Source organism: Gambusia affinis, linkage group LG18 (assembly GCF_019740435.1).
Source record: "Gambusia affinis linkage group LG18, SWU_Gaff_1.0, whole genome shotgun sequence".
Taxonomy (NCBI): Eukaryota; Metazoa; Chordata; class Actinopteri; order Cyprinodontiformes; family Poeciliidae; genus Gambusia; species Gambusia affinis.
This window is the reverse complement of record NC_057885.1, coordinates 15,209,499-15,223,947: the sequence shown is the minus strand read 5'-3', so window position 1 is coordinate 15,223,947 and position 14,449 is coordinate 15,209,499. Positions and strand designations below refer to the sequence as shown.

The following is a 14,449-nucleotide window of genomic DNA, read 5'->3' as shown; positions in this document are numbered from 1 at the left end:
CCAAATAAATCATACGTTTTATTTTTAGTAAATGATATCACTTTTAAGTTTTTATGTTTATGCCATTTTCTCCATTTTGTGTAGAATAAAAAGGCATAGATATACAGCCAGAGCTAAAGCAGATTGGTTTAAATCAAAGCATGTTTCTCTGGTTTGATGTCCAGATCAAATTGTAGATCTAAATCTAGTTCATAATCCTTTGCAAAACAGGAAAAATTCAGTTTCTACTGATGTCTATATGAGAGACATATTCAGAATTACTTGCAGTTTACCTTCAGGAAAACAGATCTTTACAACATATTGACTTATCTTTTGGCACTTTCATTTTGTAAAAACATAAATAGGATGTGATTTTACAAAGCTATCTAAAATAACCTCGTCCAGTTTGTGATTCATTTTATTCATACACATTTCTGTGTATTATTTCATTGCTCTACATTACCACACGGGGCGGATGATTCTGCCATCCAAGTCAGAACACGGGGCAATCATGCTGATTGATACGCCATAAAAGTTGAGCAGGGTGAAACAGACTTTCATGTAACACGGCTTGCCAAAACGCTGTCAGAGACTGAGGTTTGATGGCTCACTCATCCATGGCCCCGCCGCATCATGTTGTCTTCACCAGCTGTTGTTTTCACACAGCGGGGAAGAATTCCTTTCTGTCAAAGACACAGCTATCAACTGAAGAGACCTGACAGCCACATGCCACGAGTTCCCTTTTTTCCCCCCCATTTGTTTTCTAATAGGAGCTACTGGTGGGGCATGATAAAATGATAAAACACCAGTCTTGAATTAGGAATAAAGTAGAAGACTGGAGCCCCTGGTGATCTTTCTTGGTGAAAGGATTTTTTTTTAGACTGATTTCACAGCAGTTTGAACGGTTATCAGAGTCTCCACTAAAAAGGTCTTGAAAAAGTAAATTCAAAATTTTAATTTCTAATAGATCGATTTGCATAAAATTGACACCGCATATCAGCAATAACCCAAGTGAAACTGGAATAACTCAGGAAATTAGCAACAATCAAATACTTATTAGAAAAGCCTGAGTTGCTATTTTCTGTATCCTGTATGTAGAAACTAATTTTTCGGTTCATTATCTTCAAGGGCTGCACAGTGGAGCAGTTGGTAGGACTGTTGCCTAGCAGCAAGAGGGTTCGATTCCCCCCCGGGGTCTTTCTGCATGGAGTTTGCATGTTCTCCCTGTGCATGCGTGGGTTCTCTACGAGTTCTCTGGCTTCCTCCCACAGTCCAGTCCTCTTTCTAAATTCTCCCTGGGTGTGAGTGTGTGTGTGAATGGTTGTGTGTCCTGTATGTCTCTGTGTTGCCCTGCGACAGACTGGCGACCTGTCCAGGGTGAACCCCGCCTCTCGCCCAAAATGTTCTCTGGAGTTAGGCACCAGCAACCCTCCCAACCCCTTTAGGGACAAGGGTGTACAGAAAATGGATGGATGGACGGATGGATTTTATCTTCAGTTCACAGTTTTTAGTCAAATTCAAGTGAGCTGACAGACAGTCGGGAACATTTTTTACTGCCTGGATTCTTGTCTTGGCTCATTTCTCCATGTAGTTTTTTCTTTAACTATAAAACGTCTGCGACTATCAGCATCTCTCCTTGATGCTCCCACCTCCAGACTTTACTGTTGATGTTTGTTAGGGTGATAGCGACAGTTCTTATCAAAACACCTTCTGTAGCAAACTTCAAATTTCCTTCAACGACGACCGTGCATAGATTCCATTGCAAGGCACTTAATGCTTACAAGGAAAAACTGTACCTGCTAATTCCAGGTATTTCTAAAACTCACTGTGAGCAGTTCAAGGCTATTGGGCAACTTCTCTTGAAATTCTTTAACTCCTCTGTCAGAAATCTTGCCAAGAGCATCTAGGCAGGAAAGGTTAGTGGTAAAATCATGAGCTATAGGCCTCAAAATATCAATATAAGATTTGCTTAGTAAATCTTAGAAATAGATTTACTGAGCAAAACACCAATGGGCCTCAACAACACTCACTAAAACATTCAGAAATGTCTCTGTTACCAGTGATGGCATCATTTTGCAACAGTGAAACTGTCAATACTTTAAATCCAATACTTTAATTGGATTAAAGTATTGAGAGGTACTTTAATCCAATTTTATTTGTCTTGTACATTAACTTGTTATAATGAGAAATCATTTTACAGTTAGGTGTGAGCCACTGATAATAGTCTTCACAGAGGTGAGAACTGCTTTCTATTGCAAGTGGTTTCTTGGTAATTTGTGTGTATTTTTTGCACCTTCCTTTCTTTACTTTATTAAACATAACGAGGTATGAACCAGTGTGTTTGGATTTCTTTGCGTGCGTGTATTTCTAGGGCTACTACCAACATTTCAGCAGCCCCATTAGAAATAGATTTAGTGAGCAAAACACCAATGGGCTTAACACTTTGTATCCCAGTTGCATTTATACCCCAGGAAACCAGGATTTTGTAGAGTAAAATAAATTAAATTACAAAATGCTTTATTTATTTTAAAGGTATCATCAGAGGCGCTAAAAAATTTGGTAACAACCACTTTGTCAAGAAAATAAAATTGTGGCATTTGTGGCCTTTTAGCTCACTAATCAAAGGGAAATTTGCAGCGTGAGAAAAGAAGAGTTCCAGTTATTAGTCTTTGAGTATGAGCATTCACTCTTCTACTATGCCACCCAATCGTTTGAAAGATTTATGTATTTTGAGATGCTTTCGGTTTTTTTACACATTATACCAGGTGGTGCAAGCAGTTGTGCAGAGTGCTGCATAAAAGATGCTATTTTATGGAAGCATTTTTCTTTTTCTATTTTTGTACTGTGTCTTGATATCAAGGGATTGCAGTGGGATTAAGACATATAAGTGTACACTCCTGGGAAACAGTGAAAGCAACTGCTGCCATTGATCCACTCTTAATTACAGGACTCAACAGAATTTATGGCTTTTAAGATTGCCAGAAGCCACTTGTATGGTACACGGAGTGAAGCAATCAGTCCTAATGGCAAGTGATCAAATGATGGAAATTTGTCAATTAGAAACAGAAACAGAACAAACAGGGAAAGGGAACAAACTCCAATTTGGAGTCAAATATTGTAAAGAAATCAAAGAGCTGTTTTTTGTTGTCTTTTTTGTTCACAAGAAATTAGAACAAATTATCACATTTACCACATTTTGCCTTGTATTTGTTGAAAGTGTCGCTGCAAGTCAGGGCGACTTGCCTCAGTTTGCCTCAAATGTACGTCAAAGTCTCTACAGGAAATCTGAAATTACCCCCCCATCATCATTATCACAAACATGGTCAAAATGAACAATTACTACATGTTCAGATTGTAAAATACTGCCTAAAATCCAATCCATGCTTGTGGGACTGCTGGGGCCGATTGTAAAAGTTGGGTCAAGCAGCTAGCAACTGGATCATTGTAATTAAAACATAAATTGGAGTTATTGAGCTGTGTGCAGTCTCCAGAGCGAAACCCAAGGAAGCATTGATTCATGCGAGCACTTGGAAACAATCGCTCTGATATGCACAGACTAAAACGTTGAATCCCTGCGAACAAAATCAATGGCAAACAAGCTGCCAGGATTTTCTGAATAGCAAACAGTGAATTACATTCAGGAAGAAAACTGTAGAGATATCAGAAGGCAAAAAAACAGGGAAGGTTATAAACTCCATCGTGAGGTGAAATGGGATGGAGGTAAAGAAGAAACTTATGGAAATATTGTGTTCAGAGCTGTGTTTGTTGTATTCATATTAGGTCTTTTCAAGAGTGGCAGCAAAACTGTCAGTCCACTTAAGAAGGAGAAGCTAGAACCAAATGTGGATCATTGAGGTTACACCAAAATGTTACACTCCTTTACAATTTCATTAAGTTTTTTTTTTTTTTTTTTCCTGAAGAACTGGGTCTGAACTTGTTATTGATGAAAATGCATGCGTTTCTTCCTCAACATGCATGACCTATGAAAACTGACAATCTTTGCCTGTTGTGCTGTGCATGCACACCTGGATGCAGACATTCACTATATTTTCTTAAGAGAGGGGGAGGGAAGGTTACTCAGCTGACATTGTGTATAGGGTTAAAGAAAATTAAATCTTTATCCTTGTGGAACAATGAAAAGTTTTAAAAAAACAACAACCTTATATTAGTTTGTTTCATAGTCGCAATTTTGAACTTGTGGATGACACACACTTTTATTTAGAATTAATTCATATAATTAAGGTCAAGTTTGAACCACCTTTCACATTTGTTGTCACACCTTAAGTGAGAATAAGTAAATAAATTGCTGTTATATGGACTTTGAAACAACAAGATGAAACATTTCCTCCTGTGGAAGAAATCTTTGAGATTTTTCTCACAATCCCACTGTGTGGTGGTGAGAATAATCTGGAACCTTGTCTGACCTTACTTATCATAAATCCAGTTGTGACTGTAGATATGAGCAGATTTAGGCAATTAGGAATTATCTGGTATTATTATTATTTATTATCTGGAGCCATTACTCACACTTATGTGAATCAATATGAATCTGCCTTACAAAAATGACATTTTCTTGTCTTTTCCATTTGGAAGAGAGTCTACTAGGCTTTGGCCACTGTTCAAAATGACATGACGTGATCAAAGCATTAATAACATCCTAGGTTAAGATAAATAAAAGCGTGAATTACTCAAATTTTTCTAGACAGTATGATCACCTCATAATTACCTATACATTTTAAAATCGGTTTTACATTTAAAAATAAACAATGTCTTATATTTTGTATAAAACATACAAAATCTGAGTTTTTTTTCTTTTTGTCAATTAATTCAATTAATTAGTTACTTAAGAAAGAAACAAAAATACTATAAAGCCTTTTATTTCTCCGTTTTATATTTTTCTAGTGTCTATTTATGGCCTGGCTACGTCAAGTGTTTATACATTTTTTATTTGGCAGCTGCACAAAAGATCAATGTTAGTTTTTAAACGTAGTTTGGAGGGAGATCCACTCCCTTAGTATCTAAGACCTAAGAAGGAGCTCGGTGTGTTTCAGATTTAAAAATCAATAACACATGCTGACAACCAACAGAAAGGGCAAGGAGGAAGACAGAAACTTTTTTTCTTTAATTTGTTTAGATGCTTGCAGTGCAATAATAAAAAAGGAAAAGGTCTTCAGAAAATTCTGTACAACATATTTGGCAGCCGTTTCCGCTAAATACTTTAAGTCAAAGTGCTGGAGGAAAAATAATAACCGTCTTGGTATGAATTTACCGTCACGACATTTTGGAATAAGTACACTTCTTGGGGTAGTTTTACCTCACTTGTTTCTTTTACATGAGCGATATTACTAAGTATCAAAATTCTCTTCACTAAATGAATAGTCTACATGTTTTGAGCAAAAAATGTAGAAGAGAAGGACTCATATCTACGCTGTTTACTGTTTCAAGTGAGACTTCCTGTTCATACATAAGCTTTGTTATTTCAATGTTAATCTCTATCGGCTGAGCCTGTTGTGCCATTTGGAGGTAGTGACTATACAGTAGATACTGTCACTGGGAGAACTACCTTTAAACCTCCAACTCACTGTACATTGGACAATGCGAAATAAGTACTGTTTGCCAAGAATAAGTAGGTCTAGGGGGAAATACAAGTCTCCTTCAACATAACCTTTATCCAGTCTTTCTTGTGGCAGAGCTGTAAACATCTCTACTTTCCAAGTTCCTAGTTTAGTTTCTTCCACTTTCTTTTTTGCCCTCCTGTACTTTGTAACATTAATCCTTTGTGATGGAGTCAAAGAAGCACAAATCTTGTCACCCGCGTGTGTGCCATGTGCTGTGACTGAAGGGGATTTCTCCCTAAAATGGCTCTGGGCTCACACCTGAACCCTGTGTTTAACATGTATAAATTTACATCTTTAAACAAGCGCAGATTCAAAGCAACAGCCCCGCACAAATTACACAAAGCGTGAAGTGAATACTGTAGTACAAAATTTGCTAAGAGTATAAATAATAAGCTAGTCTCAGATGATGATTTATGCCCGTGTAATCCCGAACTTTAATACATTTCTAATCAATAGTGCTTCACTGATGCAAGGGAATAGGAACTTGAGAATTAATGGGAAAAAAGAGAAAAGAAATATATATTATATATATGTACATATATATGTGTGTGTAAGTACAGGGAGCAGAGCAGTTTGAGATGAGAACCGGCATGGAGACAGCAGTGGCTGAGGGGAAGGAGTGGGCTGGATGTTCAGGGAAAATTGGATAGGCAAACAACAGAGGGAGGGGAGAGGCAGGCGAGAGGAGATAGCGAGGTAGAGTGGCAGTGGAATAGGAGAGGTTAGAAAAAAAAATACAGGGATGAAGAAGGGAGGGGAAATGGAGATCAGAAAGAGAAAGGTGGTGGAGGAAGAGCTGTTCCTCCCAGTCGTGGGCAACATCCTCAAAGCTGCTTTCATCTGCCCTCACATGTTCTGCCTATAGGTGGAGAAAGCCCTCTGCAAACCTGCCTTGCAAAGACACAAGCTGAACAACAATACAGAAAGTTGCTTAATGCAATTTCTTGCAAAAGCTCATCTTTTTCTTTTAAAAAAAAAAAAAAAAAAAAAAAAAAAAAGACCAATTATTTTCCAACTGAAAAATTGAAGGTGTTTTACTTTCAAATCCATGAAACAGACAGTGTGCCTTCCCGTCATTTTGAATGAAACTGTAGCGCAGACGTAAAACAATTATAATTAAAGCTGCAAGCAGGGTTGGGCGGCCTTCAAATAGCTTAAATATGTTTTACTTTAGCAAAAAGTCATGGACTGGTTACTAATGTCGAGGTGTAAGAGTAATTACAGTTACTCATACTGTTCTTGTTTTATCCAGCTGTTTGAAGCCTGTATCAGTAACAAGTGTATGTATCAAATTAAAATTATAAACAAGATAAGATATTTCTAATCACAATATAACTATATTTTAGATATTGTGATTGTCCTAAGACAGTTTCCACAGAGCATATCAATGACTCTTAAGGTATATTTGGTGTTTTAAGTGTTAAACTATGCAGTTATAAGCATTTCTTTGGGGTGGTTTGAGGTGGATGGGGTCTTAAGTATTCAGAGTGTTGAGTATTAGGTGTTTTGGGGCGGTTGCTGTCCCTAAACTATGTGATCGCCTGCGGTTCTAATGCAAAGTCTGAATCTACGCAGTAAAGTATCTGCATAGAGATGTACTCCCTCAGACACAGAGATTTCCTAAGCGCTCTAAGCAGGAAGAGGATAACAGAGTGAAAGTGATGCTGACTAACAGTGCATGGCATGTCCAAGGTTTATCATAATTATGTCCCAAGGCCATAAACTGTTCCCAAATCATAATCAGCTGAAACAAGGAGACAGCAGAAAAAAGCAGTTACATCTAAAACAACCTGATAGATGAAGAAATGTTAATAAGGAAGCTCATGATTGTAAGACTTTTGAAAAAGGTTTTACTTATTTTCTTATGCTAAATTTCATATTTTAGTAGTTTAGAAAAAAAGTTTAAAAGTGTATTCTAGTAAGATGCTTTCAGTATACAGTAACAACACTTTGCACCCTAAAGTCATTTTCTGGGATGAAGAGGAAACAATTACATCAACGTAATTGATGTTCAACGTAGCAGCTATGGTAATCAGCCAAAAAAGAAAAAAAAAAGAAAAAAACAGATTTTACTTGTCATGTTGTTGCCTGAAGCAATCCTCTAACTCTCCTGCACATCAACTGATGTTTCTCCATCAGAATGTTTTTTTTTTTTTCCTTTTCTTTTTTCAAAAGTCATTGTCTTCTAAAGCGCTTTGATAAAAGCAAATGTTTTTTTATGACAGAGGAGTTTTTACTGATGTTTGCTCCAGGTGGAGAATATATTTCTGAAAATGAGGGTGTGGGCTGGTGGAACATCTCACAGCTGGATGTGGTGAAGCCGGTGAGTCATCCATTGAAACTCGGAGCTGGATTGTAAAGATAGGAACCTCAAAGGCAGCGAGTGGAAAAATAAAATAAAGAAAAATAAAGCAGCGATCTGAGAAACCCGGCTGGTGTGGAGTTTGTGGTCCATAGTTGACTTTGTGATGTGGCATTGCTTCCTGGACTCAGCAAGCTAATTAACTTTAAACTGTAAACATCTGAAGTGGTAGGTTATTCCAAATGCTTTAATTAAAATCTTTGTTGTAATTAAAGCATTTTTCGCAGGGGTTGATGGAATAGTTCAATTCAAGTACATGTAAAACCAATGACAGCCTGCCTTTTAAATAAAGTACAACCTCAAGTGTTTTTTTAAATTTTTTTTATCTATGTCATTTATTCCTCAAAATTCAAGATATAAATAAAATAAAAATCTAACATCTGATTGCATTTTAATTGGTTGGAATGTGGCAGAAGGAGGGAACACCATTCCTTTCAAGTCTACAAAGTTAGGCACAGCAAGTAATCACAATGCTAGAGTGTGATTAATCCAAGAAAATTTTTTTATCAATTGACACCACTAATTCAAACCAGGATGTAAATTTTCCCGCAGATAAAACTGTACGATATACCCAAGTTTACATTTACAGTAGACATCAACTGTATTACCATCTACACAGTCACAGGATAAGTGACAAGCTGTGGCTATTTCTGGATTTAAGAGGAGGTTCTGTCAAATTTCAATCCCAGGCAAATGAGATTATGTAGAAATAACAACTTCCAATGTTGTTAATAAAATAAACCCCTGTATTTTTAAGTTTATTAAAGTACCAACTGTGGTTTATTAGAAACTGAGTCATCTTGACGTAAGAGCAGTTGTCTGACAAAATCTATTTCGAGTTAGGGATGCATTATTCAGAAAACTCCCTCACCATGTACTAAGAGATGTTACTGTCAACAATCACAAACAAACACACAAATATCAATACTGTGTCATTGCCCTCGTGCACATTTCGAGTGCTGGCAATCCAATAGGTTCAAAATCTACTACAGCATGAGGAACAGCGCAGGTGACACTGTTTAATTCTGCCAGACTCTGCAAAGAAAGCCTTTCTAAAGCAGTGCCTCCTGGGTTCAGAGACCACATTAATTAAGCAGCAGGGAGACCAGAATTCAAGGCCCTATCAGTCTCACTTCTTCAGAGTTTCCATTTTGCTGCCACCAGCATTAAGACAATAATCAGACTGATGAAGAGATGGAAACTTCATTTGCTGAACAGTAGAAAAATCTTCCATTAGAAAACGTACCTTTCACCGCTCAAGCAAACTTCCCGGCAGATCATGAGCTGTAAGACGAGAAAAAAGACAAAACATTAGATGAAGGTCTGCACAGAATAAAAAACATAAACTATAAACTAATGCCACTTATTGGAAAAGGTTCATAATGGATTGAATCTAAAACCCAGACCGACACAATGATCTGTTGCCTTGCACTGATGCACTACTGTTCCAGACTCTTACCGTGTTAAAGGGCAAACATTTATTACCCACTGATTACATTTGGCAGGCTTGTGTGTCTGACACTTAAAGCTTTGTAATTTTCCAGTCTGTTTCAAAAATTCAGTCTTCGGCACAGACGTCCAGTCACTGGCTGAACATTTCCAGCAGATTTCATTAAGGAGAAATTAGAACGTTGAAAATAGGAAGGGACATTTCTTGGTTAAGTTCACACCGAAAGGTTGCCTGAAACAATTAAAGATCAACTGGAAGAATATCATGACGATTCCACACATGAGGTGTCCGAGCACCAACAGATTCAGAATGAAGTAAGAAAAAAGGGAAACCAAACAAAAATTACAATGATGAGCAGAATATGTCAATGCTATGCAACTTTGTTGTATTTATTTTTTCAGACTGCAACATAAAATTCAAGCTTGCCAGTGGTTGTTATTGATAGAATTGATTCTGGCAGAGAAATATGACTGCAGACTGTAGAGGCTGAGTGGTTGAACAGTTGATGTCATAATGCTGAAGGGGGGATTTATTCCTGCTTTATATGCACGCTATATCATAGTTACTGGGACTAAACAGCTTTGGTTTGATAGCTACACAGCTGTGCAATGCCTGGGTATGGCGATAGTTTGAAAGAACATAAATTATATTTTACATCGCAAAAGTATCGCCACCCTTTGACCTTTTTCACATTTTGTCACATTATACCACACATTTCAGTGTGATTCATTTGGGATTTTATGTGATATACCTACACAGAATAGTGCGTAATTGTAAAAGGGAAAAAAAAAAATTATAAAAATGTTTCTGTTTTCGGGGGGGCTTTTTAAAATAAAAATGCGATGATTGTGGTTTGCATTTCTCTTTATTTGCAAAGTGAATACTTTGTGAAACTTATTGCTCTCTGTATGTGTGGAGTTCGATATCCTGCTGGAAGGTGAAGGCAAATCTCCCCGTCACTCATGAAAAAATTGTATTTCCATGGCATTATGATGCTGCGACCATGTCCTGTTTTTTTCTTTCTGAATTGCAATTTTGCATTTATGTTTTTGATCCACCTACTTGCTTTGTACTTAAAGTCCATCAACTCTGACAACCTTACTGTCCACACCGAAGAGAGGCATTCCCAAAAGTGATGGGAATGTTTCCCAAAATTTTTGGGAAGCAATTGTAAAATCTATATTCTCCTCAACTCTGACCAGCCTACGTACCTCTTCTAAGGAAAAGCAACCCCGGAGCATGATACTTCTGCCAAAATCTTTCAGGAAGTGTGTTCAGGCTTTATGTACAGCGTTTGTTTTCCCAAAGCTAATTTTGCATGATGGCCATGAAGTTCAAATTTTGGTCTGATCTGATTTTTCCTTCCTCCTCACAATTCAACTTTATCTATTACACAAATCTTTTATTAAATATGTTTATGTTTTCAGTTATAACAAAATGCAAAACAAGAGTAATGAAGAAAATGTATGTGCAGGATGTCGCACATTCAAAAACAGAAAAACTGAGAAACACTTGTCGCATTCATCATAAGTCAATATTGGTTTGACTGTTACACACTGAGCAAAAAGTGACTTTTATCACAACTCTTCTACACACACAATAATAACAATAATAATAATAATAATAATAATAATAATAATAATAATAATAATAATAATAATAATAATAATAATAATAATAATAATAATAATAATAATAATAATAGCAGTTTTGGATGATGCCCAGCATTAGTCACATCTTCCATTAGTGGAATCCAATGCGAACATAATTTGGAAAGAAGCAAATGAGAGAACAGAACACCACGGAGAATTTGGATTCAGATAATTGCCAGTCCTGCAGTGTCTGATCCATCCCTCTGCAAAAGAGGGTTTTTTGACCCATGGGGAATGCAGAAAATGATTAATAGTTATACCGCAGCAATCAGTGTGCAATAAGAGAGAGGTCCAGCCACCTTTTGTAGATTTATGGCTAATAACCAGCCTTAATGTAGCCACACTAGTTCTTTCAAGACCTTATGGAGTTCGTGGGGGCTTTTTCAACATAAAGAGGGCAAACAATTTGTTTTCTGAGGCATGCTATGTGAGTGTTTGTAGATTTGGGGAGAAATCTACAAACACATGAAAAAGTCCCTGAGAAAAAAAAGAAAGAAAAAATAAATAAATAATAATTATCAACTTGTTTTAATTTTGATAGTGTCCCGAGGTGTAAGATAACACCAAGAGCCTCCAGAAACAGACCAAAGGATAGAAAACTTGACAATTATAAAGAACTTTTGAATCATTTACACATAAGTAGCTCTTTACTGTGAACAGATCGTAAACTCTCAAAGGGATCTTCAGCAAGTTAGGAAGATTCCTAACAAGGGCTACATTTATTCAGCTGCTGTTTGACAACACCTTGACAGTACATTATGCTCTGAATAGCCCCTAATAACGCTGCCAGGGTGTGTAGCAACTGTTGAAACAGACATGATGACCTTCTTAGAACGCCATCTGTTGCACAGCATAGCCACAGCAAGGCAGTATTAGGCAGTCAGGCTGAAAGAGTCGCTTTACAGGGCAACAACACCGTTCCCCTGCAATGTAAATAGAAAGACGCAGTTTTTCCACACTGCAAATTGCAACTGTGAAATCAGTAGAATTTCAATTGGAGTAAAAAAAAATCTGCAATATGATGCCTTGGACATTTTTGACACAATAGTAGAAGTAGTACACAGAAACTGTACACCGTTGCTAAAAGTAGACAAAAGTGTAGACCTAGTAAGACTAAAGCTTAAATTACCATGCTATTGCTGGTGGAAAACGCCACAGCTACGGTACTGTCCAAACTTCTCAGATGTTAAGAGACTTTCAAGTTATGAACAAAAGTGAGAGCTCATTTCATTTTCATTTCACTGGCATCAAGTCAAACAATAAACATGCCAACGATAAGCTAACTGCATTTTAACATAAAGAGTCTAGTGTCAGCATTATTTACATTCAAACTTCAATTTTAAACCTGGAAAGTTGGTGTGAGATGGTTCTTAACTTTTTTTAGGGTTTTTAATTTTTTTATTTTTATTTTTTTACAAAAGATTGTGACAAAGAAAATAATCTGTATATAGGCAGATATTTTTTGTGACATTGGGGGTACAAAATGTCTAAAACCAATGCTTTCTTTTTGTTTAGTTTTTTTCCCCGCCAGGGGCTCTTTTGTGGGCTCTAGTGTCCCTTATTTGAAAGTAGGCTGACAGGAAAGGGGGAAGGAGAGGGAGGAAGACATGTGGCAAACGTCAGCCGGGTCCGGGAATCGAACCCGCGACCACCGCGTCGAGGACTGATGGCCTCCAAATGTGGGTCGCGCTATCCCCTACGCCAAAACCAATGCTTTTAAAGGGGATTACGGTACTATCTTTTTACTGTGGTTTTAATGATAGATTGGACAAGGAACTATTTTGAATGCATTTGTAGTTTGGGAAACATTAAAGCTGGCAAACGTAGTGTAGATGTGTGCTCTAACTAAATAACTACAATGCTGGCAGGACTCAGTACTTCATTAGCTATTGTCACCTCTTCAATTTGCCACATTGAGTCCAATAACCCCCTTATGATTTTTCTGCCTTTGTAGTTTCACTTTTTCACAAACATTTTTCTTCTATATGCCTTGGTGTCAGGGTCACTGTCCTCCAGCTCCACTCTCTGCTTCACCCTCATCTCACCGATTTCTGCTTTTTCTCCCTCTCCTTTTCCGAATTCTGTCCATTGCCCTGCTGACAGGCACCCATCAACCCGGGTGCAATTTAAAAAGCCCTTTAACAGCTGCCATTCCACAGAGCTGGCTATCAGTCCATCTGCCAAAGCCCAGACAGCGTCTCTCCACAAGTCCAAATAGAGTGAAGGTGAAAGACACCATTTCTCAAAGATCTGCTGAGCTGAGGAGACAGTAACTGAGGCGAAATTAAGATGCAGAAATAAAACTTGGGATCCAAGGAATTTGTCTATTTTGAAAGAAATCCCTACATTTTTTTTCAGTTGACAATATAAGAAATTGTAAACTTTAGTCCAGGATTCTTTGAAGCAGAAAGCTCCTGGGCCATTTGCGTTGCAGCAGAGATTCATCTCCTTCTGCTGAGTTTGTGTTTGAGCTGAATCCGTGCGCCCACCTGCCTGCGAACGCTGCATACATTGCTCATCTGAAGGTGCATGTTGTCCGAAACAATCAAGTGAAAACATCTCAGACTGGAGACTGGACCACCTGCTGTTGTGCATTTCTCTCCTCCATATGTCTTTGTCAGAAATCTTCACCATGCATCGGATGAGGGATGAAATCAATCCAAGAGCTGCTTTTCCAGTTGCTCTGTTGTGAAAGCAGCAAAGACTTTTGCGCTGACATTCGACAGATCAGCTCACACTGCCAAACGGAAGACCAGACCATCTGGTCTCCATTGTCCAATGCTAATTTAAAGAAAGTGGAGACTAGTCAACACTATTTATATAATTTCAGTAAGCAAGTGTGGCAGATTAATGCGAGAACAACTTTGCCGGTTTAGTCAGGTAAAGTTTGTAGTGTGAGCTAAATGAGAAATGTGCTGAGATGCCTCATGACAGACTGGCAGGCTTTCAGTAGACTGTGATACTCTGCTTTCAGATGTAATCAAAGCTGTAGCAGTTCTAATACATTTTCAACTATATTCTCCGTTTTTTCCAATCCGATGTTCCGTCTTTCCATTAGCTCTACATGATTTTTCCTGGGGAGATTCATAGTGGGAGCTGGAAACTATCAGATCAAGAAGACAGCTGACAGATTGGCAGTCAATAATAAGGCTAGCTTAACTCATATTTACCAAAAATTCATAATTATAACAGCGTGTATGTCTTTAGGGTTTCTGGAATTTGGGGTATACATTCACCTTCACAAATACCATTGTGTTTAAACTCTCCACTTGTTCACTGTACACAGTGATGGTAAAGGAAAGCACGCCGTCCATCTTGTCGAAGGCTTAAACACATAAATGTTCACATCTTTTTCATGTAAACAACTATTACAAACTCAACTTTTCAG

General features: G+C 37.6%; 1 protein-coding gene across 43 annotated transcripts in view; it reads right to left on the bottom strand.

Annotated features, from left to right (window-relative positions):
* Positions 1–14,449, bottom strand: part of LOC122820557 (receptor-type tyrosine-protein phosphatase delta-like) — a 437,628-nt gene that overhangs the window by 181,406 nt on the left and 241,773 nt on the right. For all 43 annotated transcript variants that reach the window (XM_044098059.1, XM_044098069.1, XM_044098058.1 and 40 more), the window contains one exon: positions 9,206–9,243. The gene's annotated coding sequence lies outside the window, so the exon portion shown is untranslated. The remainder of the gene's footprint in view (positions 1–9,205; positions 9,244–14,449) is intronic.